Genomic DNA, 12,180 nt, shown 5'->3' with positions numbered 1-12,180 from the left:
ATTGACTTAATTTCTTTAAATTCAGATTTATAGAGGTATAATTGGTATACATTAAAAATTGTATACACTTGAAAAACATAATAAAGATCATGAATGTAAAAAAAAAAGAATTTAGGATTATAAACATAGAAAGGGTTTATTGGAAGCCTTCTGCATGCTGAGCACTGGGATGGTGTAACTCTCTTTAAGGATCTTAGTCTATTTGAGAATGAAAAATATATGAAAATGAAGAGAATTTTTAGTTTATAAAATTAATGAAGTTAGAGCTAAGTACTGAAAGTACTGAGATAGGAGAGAATTGACCATGAGGTGAGGAGAGAAGGGAGTCTGAGAAGATGATTGTGCACCCTTTGAACCTGCTGCTTCTGCTTGGACTTAGATCTTGCTGCAACCTCCTCATGGCCTGGCTTAGTATCTCTGGAAAGAGTGTGACAATTCCCATTCCCATCAGAAGTATTTGATGGTTTTAACTTCATTCTTACCTTTTGCTGATAATATTAAATGTTTGAAGCCATTAGCAGTACATCTCGGATGTGACAATGTCTGGGATGGAGAAAGAGTTTTCAATGTTTACTTCTGGCCAGAGAAGTAAAGTGCTCTGAGAACACTGATTCTCTGGACTGCCTTTGTACATGCCTACCCCGTTAACTCCAGAGGTGCATGTCCTGGCTTTCCAAAAGACCAGTGGAATTTTGATATGTACTCTTAAATTGTGGAATTCCAAAACATATGTAGTCATCATAATCAAACATGAAGGGGTAATCTCCCCTTTACATAAGATGTGAAAAAATATTTGAAAGTTTTGAATACTACCTAACTACGGATAATACAACATTTCAATAACACTATTTTAAATGTATCTTGGGGACATTCTGGTTTTCTAAGAAACAAAATTGTAATTGTCCTAATTAATATTTCAAACAGTCAAATTTTGTTAAATGTCACTTAACATGTGCTATATTAGTGACATATTATTTTTATCCCAATCATTATTATGAAGTATTAACCTTTGACCAGAAATTTACTTGTACGTTACAGCGATCTTAAACTATCTTTTAACTGGCTTTTTTATTTGTTTTTTTAAATTGTGGCAAAATACATGTAACCTAATATTTTCCGTTTTAGCCATTTTATTGTGTACACCACAGTAGCATTTAGGACATATGCAATGCGGGGCAACATCTCCATTATCCACCTCCAAGCATTTTTTGTCACTCAGGAAATCTGTGCTCATTAAGCAGTCTGCTGCATTCCCTCCTTCCCCAGACCATGACAACTACTAATCAGCTTTCTGTTTTGTTTGTAATGTGAATTCTTTGATGTCATGGCTTGCAAAATCATGAAAATAAGTTGCTTTGATCTTTATCGCTGTTTATAAAGTTAAACTTTATTGATCAGTTTGTAATGCCATTCTATTCAGCACATGAATAGTTTAAGTCACATGATTGTTTTTCTAGTCACATGAATGGTTTTTTAAAAAAATAATCACAAAAATCACTCAGAAGAAATGAGTGACATTAGAAAATTTTAATATTAGTAATTAAAGGAGCAAATGAAACTCAAAAACCAAGTAGTAATTTAGACATTTTCTTAAACTTCTAATACTGAGAATTAAGTAGAGTCAATCTATCAAGGCTTTTCACATTTGAAATGTGTGGAAATCTAAAATTAGAAATATAAAGGTAAAAGTTACCAAATAAAAATACCTGGGGAATTAGAAGTATTGTCTTAATAAAAACCCTCTTAAATTATAAGAATAGAAGTTCCTTTTTTTGACTGGATAATCTCAGATACATGAAGGAGAGAGAAAGGGAAGGAAGAAAGGACATTGAAAACAATATTGGTATTAGGAAAGCATGTTTTCAGTTTCTCTAAACAGTAGTATTAAGATTTGAATACCCGACTATGCCCTTGAGGTTGTTAAATATAAATTGATTTTATTGATTTTCTCTGTGTGTATGGTTTTCTTATGCTTTTGTCATTTTGGTTTGGTTTGAGCACTTTCACACATAAGGTCTTTGAAACAAAATCAGGGTGGATGATTTAATTTGGGGCACTTTTGGAATTAAATTTGCCTTTCCATTTACTGGATAAGAGGGCAGGTTCTAGCATCAGAGAGTCAAATCCTGTCACCCAGGTGTACTGCCTCTAAGGGCTTCTTTTAACTTCTCAAGTGTCTTGCAATGAGCAGAATACCTGCCTGAGGTGGTGCTGTGAAAAACACCTCTGTTTTCCTGCTGTGTGGCAGGACTGCTGTACTTTCAGCTGCTGCCTAAGATGATAATGATACCAAAGCAATCTTACACCTAAAAAATGTAATGTTATCCCAATGCTTCTCAACTCATTTGCAGCAATTTTCTCTTTAGCAACCTCTTTTAAAGCTGTTCCAACCTCTCTCAGTAAGTATTCACAGGCATTGGGGGCCTGGGGAAGTCATAGAAGGCACTTAAAAAATAAAAGCCATTTGGATATTTTTAAAATGTCAGCCTAAATCACTATAAAGTAGATATTTTCTCTTTATGATATTTATTCTGATCTATGTAAAAGGTATTAAATCTTGTGCTTTTGATTTTAAGAGTGAAAAATTAATGTTAATTAGAGTACACATCATGAAACTCAGAATATGACCAGGGGAAACATGTTACTCACTATTGGTGAAATTCTGGAGGGATGTGTATGTATTTAAAATTCTCTTAAGAGTAAGGAAACGCCCAGGGGAAACTACACACAACAGGGGCAAGGTATTAAAGGGTGTCTGTTGTAGTTTGACTAAGTGGAAGAGCAAATTACTGACTGGGAGTTATGTTTACTCCTTGCCCAGAGACCTAACATGGTGACAGCATGTCTCCATGAAAACACAGCATCTCCTCTTTGTTGCTTTCCCTGCCTTTTGGATTTCCACTTAGCTGGGCAGATGCACTGGCAGCACCACCCAGGGCAAACATCATTTGACTTCTAAATAAGGCACAAAGCTGAAAATACACAGAAGTGGACTGGCGGTTGAATGAATACGAATACTACAGCTCTTGTTTATGCTTAGTGGTAATAATAATGTCTATGTCTTGTGAAGTTCATAAGCCCACTAGCTTGAGAGCCAAGGAAAATAATAATTAGGTCTTCAGTTAATGTTTAATTATCCTTTTTACTTTATTTTTTAGTCAGGGGCTTGCCTTGTAACCAGACTGGGTCATAACTGGAAATCCTCCTGCCTCCACCTCCCAAGTGCTTGGAATTACAGGAGTACACCACCACACCCAGCTTAATTATTCATTTTGCAGGAGGAAACCATGCTTACATTTGTCTAGAAGACAGCACTCAGGAAGAAATCTCAAACTTTTCCATGGAGCGACACAGAATCATTAATAAAAAGCATTTACCTTTAATTTGATAACTTTTATAAATTTACAATTTTGTTTAAGAACAGAATTGCATGAAATTAATTTCATTTTAAAAAATGACTAACACAAAGGCCCACTTACATTTTCTTTTGGGGCATTAGAGCATTCAGTGTTAGTTATTTCCATTGTATGGGCACCATGGTGAGGACTTTATAGGAACTCAATAAATTTTTACAGTAATCCCTTGCATGGATATTTACTACTACTCCATTTTACAGATGAGGGGCAAAACTAGAGTGAGAATAAGTAACTTGGCCTCGTTCACACAGCCAGCTAATGGCCATGCCAGGAATTAGGTCCAGGATAGTTTAATTAGTTTTGCCCTTCAATCAGTCCCTTCTGTTTTCATCACAATGACATTTGTAGATGCAAATCTGATATATGACTGTTGTATTTTACTGACTTCAAATCAACTGCATGATCTAGGGTCTAAACCTCTCAGCATAGCCTATATGACCTTCCTTGGAAAACCCTTTTCCTTGAAGTAGTAAGACATCTTTGTCTCCCCTTGCATTTGCTATTCTTCCCTGGAAGAAAGTGGATCACTTTCTCTGTCCTCTTCGTTGCACCTAGCAATCTCCCATCTACCAAGGGCACAAGTAGTGTTGAATAAGTTTCCATGATTGATCTGTCAGCTTTTCCATAGGATATTCCTATTGAAAATACCTATTAAAAGCCTTAGAATTACCATTTTGTAGCTTTTATTGGTAGCTGTTGACAATTTCTACATTGTGCATAGCAGTAGATGTGAGAGTGGTGGGATCTAGCCTCTGGCCTCGAATTTTCAGTGCTGTTCTTCCAGGGATACAGAATGTGGTGTTAAGCAAGGTGTATTATTTGACACATTGACAACTTCACATGAAAGTCCAGGGGTCTTCTGAAAAACTGAAAAATTTGATAATACCAGTTCTTATTTTCCATTAGCTAGATGTGAATATATATAAAATCTGATCTTTAGGTTTAATTGTCAGTGGTGGTCTTCTAGAGACACAAAGAATGCAAGGCTGAGCAAAGTAAATTATTTGATAATGTTGACAATATTAAAGACAATTAGCCACAATTTATGCAGGTATTTAAGTGATAATTTATGAAAAAATATATTACTTATAACTTGTTAATTTAATTGACAACAAAGACTTGTTGATTTTCAATCAGTCCCTGTTATAGGTATTAAGTGAAGATCATCTAGGTGTCTCTTCTTTGGAATCTAGATTCTGATGGGGACAGGTTTTGGAGGGACAGCCAGACATAGTCAATTTAATAAAAGGAAAAGAACAATGATAAATGCTTTGAAGAGAATTATAGTAGTGTGATATGATGGCAACTAGTTTGCTATTTTAGAAAAAGTCCCTGAAAGTGTTTGAGTGAGGGAGCATTTAAACTGAGATCTGAGTCATGAGGAACATTTTCTAGACATTTCCAGGTCTAGAAAATAGCTTGGTGGGTTTATGGCTAACATTACTGGACCAAAAAAAAAAAAAAGGCTATTAGAGCTAGGTAGCTGTGTTATCTTGATGGGCTTCATTCCCCAGGATGAGGATTTCGGAATTCATTCTAAGAACCACAGGAAGCCTTTGAAGGATTTAAAATAGAAGTGATAGAGTTTAACACTGTTAGCTGTTCGTGGTACAAGTTTTGTGGAAGAGATTGAACTGCAGTATCAGAGTGGAGGTAGGGAGACTGATGGTGTAGTAGGATGGGGATTAAGTGTTGAACTGGCATGGTTGCAGTGGAGATGAAGTACATGATTCAGCATCTATTTTGGGTTGAATGTTAGATGTAAAGGAAAGAGAGAAATCAAGGTAACTTAGATTTTGTACTTTAGGGGGCTTGTAGCAACACTGGTGATTAAGAAGACATGGGGGAGTCTCAATGAGGTTAGAGGATAGAAACTAAATGGAGTAAGCTGTTGAGAAGATATGTAAGGAAGCAGAAAAGTAGAAATAGAACTTTGAATATCTTTAAAAATTATTACATATATTTAAGTTATAAATATACATAGTATATTGATTACTAAGGAAGCAAATTAACATATCCATCTCATTTGCTTACCTTTTTTTCCTTATGGTAAGAATACCTCAAATACATTCTTTTAGCTAATTTCTACTATATGGTACAATATTTTTAACTGTAGTCTTTGTATTGTACATTAGATCTCTAGTTTTATTCTCATGCATATCTTTTAAAAGTTTTATTGTGGAGAGAGAAGTAGATACAAAATAGGCAGAGTTATATAAGAGACAATTGAGTTTTATAAAGACTTGAAAGGAAGGTCCAGTGGGAGTTGTTAATTTTAGGCTTAGCTATATCAGGGTCAATATTGTATATGTAGAAGAAGAAATACTGCTTCCATTACTGAAAATAATGGGATATGTAATTTTGTATTGAAATTTCTGTTGCTTGTAATTCAAATTTTTATCATCCTGGAAAAAAAATCAGAGTTGTTATAAAGATGTGTTTTGATTTATAAAAGGACTGACTATGAAATCTAGCCTTTTGGATTCCATGATATTTACATGAGGGCCTCATGTTTACCTATTTTCTTCTCCTTTTTACAAAATTAGATGGTCTTTTCTCTGTATTTTCACATAATGGATTTCTTCCAACAATCATCTTATAAATGATTGAAAATTTTTCTTTAATATTATACACATGTTAATGTTAAATATAATGTTTAATTAAAATGATCTAAAGATATTTTGCTTATAATTAAGTATTTTGCATATGTTGAATATCTGAGCATTGGTAGCTTTGTAAAGGGGACAAAATTATCAAATTCTTCAGTTCACAAATTACTTGAAAAGGATATATTTTTTAAACTATCTCATGAAACACATTTCCTTCAGAAAAAGTGTTTATGAAAATGTTACACGATCATTCCCAGAATGATTTAGTAAGTCTTGTAAATTCCTTTTTTACATATTTGTCAGAGGTAAGAAGTGCCTGGCTCTTACACACACGATAAACAGCAGAGTTACAGAACAGAGCAGTCAGTCTAGCATTCTCTAAAAGTAAACGGCTACAGTGGTACTGTTCTGGTGAGTATATCCGATTTGTAAAACTTATAAAATAACTTAATATTTCTAATCAGCTACTTTTAAAAATGTCTAATAGTTTTCTTTGAATAACATTAAACATTTTAGTATTTCTGAGAACTCCTTTTTTCTTAGTATTCTATAGAAAAAGCTGAAGAACTTCTGGTTTTGTAAACTGATACATGATTTATATTTCTTGACACATTGAATATATATGTAATATATATGTAATTTATATGAATGCAATTTATAGCTGTTAAAGAAAATTCTCTGTAATTACTATGTAATTCTATGTAATACTTAATCCATTAAACTGCGTGCATACAATTACTGCTGTTCATTGTGCTCTTCCTGGAAGCAGTTTCAACTTTAAGACACAGGAAAGTTCCTCATTGTGAACTTTTCAGTAAACTATGGTAAGTGACTCTTATGTGGAGCTTTTATAAAGTATAATTACAATCATTTTTAATATGCACAAAACTGTATAAATCAGATTTTGGATATTCTCTTAATTTGATATCAATAAATGAGATTCAGAGGTGCTAAGTTACTTGACAGAGAAATTCAAACTAGAATTAAGTCTTTTGATCCTTTGAGGGGCACTCTTTGTCCTATGGTGTCCTGGCATGGCCTTTCTGTATTAACAACCCTCTAGATAGTGAGGAGCAAAGCTTGTATTTAGTGAAATGTACCTGATTTAAAATTTAAAAGGCCCTAACCATGTGATTATTAAAGCAGACCTTGAGTAGAGTATTAAGTCTTTCCTTATAAAGGGTTTCTTACAGAAACACTGACTGGGCTGGTGCACGACTATTTATGACTTTGCTAAGTTTACTAAAGAATACGACCTCATCCATCTCTGTGTGGTACTTTACTTTTGTACTAATGTGTGCTAATTTTTTTTTTCCTTCATCATGGCTGGGGATAGAATTCATGGCCTTGTGTGCCCTACCACTGTACGGCATCCGCAGCACCCTGTTTCTCTTATTAAGGACTACACTAACCCCATCACTTAGATAGATGCCTGGTATTATATAATAGATACAGGTGAAAATAAGGGTTTTGTGTGTAGGATAAATTTGGTGTAGGTCTATTAATAGTAAAAGGTTTCCTTTTAATTGAAACTCCAAATAGCTTTGTCAAAGGTTTGGTGACATGAAAGAAATTTTAAGATAAATAGTGAGCTAACATTATTATGTGATCTTTTGTGCCTGATGTCTTATTTATGACATAGCTGATTATTATTTAAAGAAGTCTTTTGAGAAGTAATAAGAAAAAACCTTATAGGCTGAAGAATGACAAAGTAATTATACTTAGAGATTCTAAAGGTTCAAATAATAAATTCACTTATAAAAGAAATCTATAGAATCAGTAGCTCTATTTAAAAAAAAAGCTGTCTTTCTATATGTACCTTATAAAAATGTGACTTACATGTTGAAATTTCCCATAGAAATAAACACGAGACTTAAACTTTTAAAATTTTGCTTCCAAGGAAATGTTACATTTAAGTTTCACATGAAATCAGCAAAAAATGCAATCTCATCATATTTTATTTTAAAAATAAAAAGGATGATAGCAAGTTACTATCTGTCATTGATTAAATGCTGAGGATTATCAACTAACCACATCCATTTATTCATGTAGGCCATGAGGTCAGATGATAGAGACTATAAGTAGGCAGACTTAATGATGGCATTAGTAAGGAAGAGAAGAATGAACCTCTGGTGTCTTGCTTACTTCCACTAAGCGTATGTTCTTTTGAAAGCAAATTACTGGACCATAAGGAATAAGGAAAAAAATAAACACGAGCTATAGAGCTGATCAACACAACTCATTTTCATATTTAAAATAATTATGCATTAATCTTCAGAATTAAATTTAGGTGACTCTTCTTTTTTAAAGAAATTTTTGTCTGTTTTTTCTTTTTCTGCTTTTAATTTTGGTTTTAATTTTTTGAGATAAGGTCTCATCCTTTAGCCCAGGCTGTCCTGAAACTTGCTTGTGCACACCATCATCCTGACTGGGAACTCAAAATCTTCCTGCTTCAGCCTTCTCAGTGCTGGGATTATCAGCATGCGTCACCACGCCTCGCTTTGAATTTTGAAGTTGTATAGCTGTAATTTTAGCTGAAGTGCCAAATGTCTTCCTAGCACTGTTTAACCTTGTCAAAAGAAAGTGGATTGGATGGGATGGTTGGTTCATAAATCATATACATGGAGGTGTACAATTTGAGAGTCATGTTTCCTAAACTTGTTCAGCCTTTTCACAGCATGTGCTTGGTACTGACCAGTTTTTCTTTTTAACTTTACCCTGTTGTCAATTATGTTATCAGTCTCCCAGTCATATCATTCTGCTGTTGAGGTAACCTTTTTTGTTTTGTTTATGGTACTTTGAATCCAACTCAGAGCATCATGCATGCTTGCTAAGTGCTCTGTCATTGAGCTGCATCCCAAACCCAGGTAACTTGTCTGTTAAAAGGTTTTTTTCCCTTTTAAGAAAGCGTGCTTAAGGGGGCTGGCAGAGTGGCTCAAGTGTTAGAGCGCCTGCCTAACAAGTGTGAGGCTCTGAGTTTAAGCCCCCATACCACCAAAAAAAAAAGCATACTTAAATTCAAATTTATATTGCTCTAATCATGTACTTTTATAAATGTCTGAGTTGAAACAAAGTATTTTCTTTTCCCAAAGAGAAACTCCAGGAAACAATGTTAGCATTTTGAACAAAAGCAATAATACAAATTGGATTGAATATGAAATTGATGACTAGTCATATGTTCGTTTTTTGTTTTGGAATTATTAACGATGATTTTCCAGTTTTCATAGAGAGTTGAGATAGAACTTAGGTTGTTGGTCAGTTAATGGTAATTTCTTGAAGTACCCACAGATATCTCGTCAAATATTGAAGAGAAATAAAGATTAATTTTGCCTTAGAGATCACACTTATTGTTTCTATTTTTCATAAGAAAATTTGTAGAAGGAGATTTAAGAAAGATGCTTATGAAATTTTGAGGGAAAAGTATAAAAAGTAATTCTTTTGTGAGATCATTACAAAAACTGCATCCAATTTTTTATTTTAGGATCACAAAGTGAAGGTATAGATAAAGATCTTAGCTCCTTTATCTTGGCATTCATAACAGGACCACATGTAGAGTTCTTGTGTTAAAAATTAATAGCTTTCTTGGGTCATATGCTAAGGGGAGAGCACATACAGGAGGTATGGGGATAGGTAGGAAACCCAAAACTTGAAAGTGTTTGATGTCCCCACTGCAGAGGACCTAATACCAGTAACCTTAAAGCGACAGAGGTCAATATGGGAAGGTGATCTGGGAACTAGTGAAAAGGTCAGGTAGAGATGAATCAATTCGGGTTGTAATACACTTGTGCATGGAAGCAATGCTAGGAATCTCTCAGTATAGCAAACACTTTGTCTTTCTTATTGCTTATGTCTTCTCTTCAACAAAATAGGAGAAAAGGGCAGAACAAGTTCTGCCTGGAAGAGAGGGAGGATGAGAGGAGAGAGAAGGGGCAGGGGGTAGAAATGGCCCAAACAATGTATGCACATATGAATGAATAAAATAAATTTAAAAAATTAATAGCTTTGACACGTAGGAGCTGTTTTTGAACAAAATCTATGCTAAGACTTGAACTATGTTAGCCACCATTGCTTCTTGCATGTTACACATTTATGCTGCTGTTTCTAGAACCACTTATTTCCTCAGACAATGCTTGTATAAAATAAGACTACTGGATAATTCCTTATCCCTGTTTGTAGGGATAAGGAATTGTAATGGATTTTTATATACTTATAATTAGCTGCCTTTCTGAAAGATGTAGTTGGGAGACCTGGGTAATATTTTAGATTACTTTTAACCAAGCCAATGAAAACAGTTAAATTTTTAGAATGTGGGTGTTTCCCTCTGTTTGAAAAGATTTAATACAATTTACAGATCATGAAAACATGGTTCTAATGAGCTGGACTTTATTATATATTATCTAATGGTGAGTTAGTGTTTCTTCTACATGTTACTCCAGAGAAAATAATAAATTGTATTTATTCAATAGGTTCACATGATGTGTTATTTTTTGTTTTTAGTTTGTAACTCCAAGTATAGTCTTAAGTTCTTGAATTGGTGTTTCACTAATGCTGGACAAAATGGCATGACAAGAAATGGGGCTTTAGAACAAACTACTCATGCCAACTTTATAATCTATGTCTGCAGTTTACTGTGACTAAGGACAAGGTAACTCCCTTCTTGGGAGTTTGTTCATGATCTTGTAACATATAGACATGATGATAACTCACAGGTTGTGTAAAAATTATTTTAATGTACACATACTCTCCTGCCCATTGTAGCTTAATACATTGTATTTTTTTTTTTTTTTACAGTTATTTCATTTGGTTAGTACTCATTAACCAAACTAAAGTCACATAAAGAGAGGGAGAGAGCAAGGTAACTTAAGGGAACTTTGAAAAGTAATTGATTAAATTTGTAGGATAGTAAATGGTTGATTTTGTTGACTGTAGGAACCTTGTATTTTTCTACCCAAAGCTAGCATAGGTACTTACTACATGACTCATGTCTGTCAGGTCGGGGGTGGACAAAACCTGGGTTTCTTCACCTCCAAATTTAGAGTTCTTTCTGATGTATAGTTACTTTTAACTCCATAGAGTTAAAATTCATTTTAACCAATCTGTAATTTGACCTGTCTCAGAAATAACAATATAAATTACGTTCTTGTTGATTATGATGATTTGGGGAGAAATATGTATATATAATTTCTTTGGGAGAGATGTCTAACAATGTAAAAGTATTAGTAAAAGTAAATGACTTCACAATAGATTGGAGGAGAAAGAGAAAAACATTTCATTGAGATATAGATGTTACAAATCTTATTTTCTGATTGTTTTACATTGGGTAAAAACAACCAGAGTATTGTATGACCAAATAGTTTATTCTTTAGATACGTTCTCCTTGTTTTCCAAGAATCAGGGTCGATTGGTTAAAGAAAAGTCTTATTTCACACCAAATACATTAAAAAAAATCCTATCCTAGTACGCTTTCATGAAGTTAGATTTTTAAAATTTGGAAACAGTTGAACTCTCAAAGAATGTTTTCATAGATGGAGGGGAGAGAAAAATTCATTGATTCAACGAATTCTGTTGAGCATCTTCTTTGTGTCAGTGAGCCTTGTAGATCCTTCATGGTACAAAATTAAACCAGAGACTTAATGATGATTTTCCATCACTGATCACTATTCAGTCTTCAGAGTGGCAAATACAAAAAGTCCTGTGCATATTATCTTGCTTTTATGTAAACTACTTAGTGTGTGAACAGATTTCTTTGCTTAATATGCCATCCTGTGCTGTGATAAATACTTAACCTTCAATAGGAAATAAAAGAGCCAACACTTTCTCGTAGGTCTTTGCACAATATTCTTTGCTAATATAGTGTCTTGGTTTTGTATCTTTTTACATTTAGATCAACTTTAGATTTTAATATTTATAAACTGAGACAAATATGTCCAAGTAGTTCCTTCCTACTGGTATTTGTCAAACTTACAGCTTGGAAAATTATTCTGGAAAATTCGTTTCAAGGAATTTTCTTACAGTTGTTAGGCCTGAAGATGGCTTATCCCAATGTACATCACTTCCCAACATAGATTTCACACTTAAAGGAGAACAGTGACTCAGTGATGTTTGATTTTTACCATAGTTCATATTTGATTAGTGAGGTTATGACTTGAAAGTAA

At 33.8% G+C, this 12,180-nt stretch overlaps 1 protein-coding gene across 8 annotated transcripts in view; it reads left to right on the top strand.

Annotated features, from left to right (window-relative positions):
- Cobll1 (cordon-bleu WH2 repeat protein like 1) overlaps positions 1 to 12,180 on the top strand; it is a 143,099-nt gene that overhangs the window by 65,912 nt on the left and 65,007 nt on the right. The window contains exon 1 of one of the 8 annotated variants that reach the window (XM_074070985.1): positions 6,329 to 6,436. The exons of the other annotated variants lie outside the window; for them this stretch is intronic. The gene's annotated coding sequence lies outside the window, so the exon portion shown is untranslated. Of the gene's footprint in view, positions 1 to 6,328; positions 6,437 to 12,180 lie in introns of those variants that run through there. 8 annotated transcript variants of the gene reach the window in all.

Source organism: Castor canadensis, chromosome 4 (assembly GCF_047511655.1).
Source record: "Castor canadensis chromosome 4, mCasCan1.hap1v2, whole genome shotgun sequence".
Taxonomy (NCBI): domain Eukaryota; kingdom Metazoa; phylum Chordata; class Mammalia; order Rodentia; family Castoridae; genus Castor; species Castor canadensis.
Note: the sequence above shows the minus strand (reverse complement) of the source record. Positions and strands in the feature narration are given on the sequence as shown.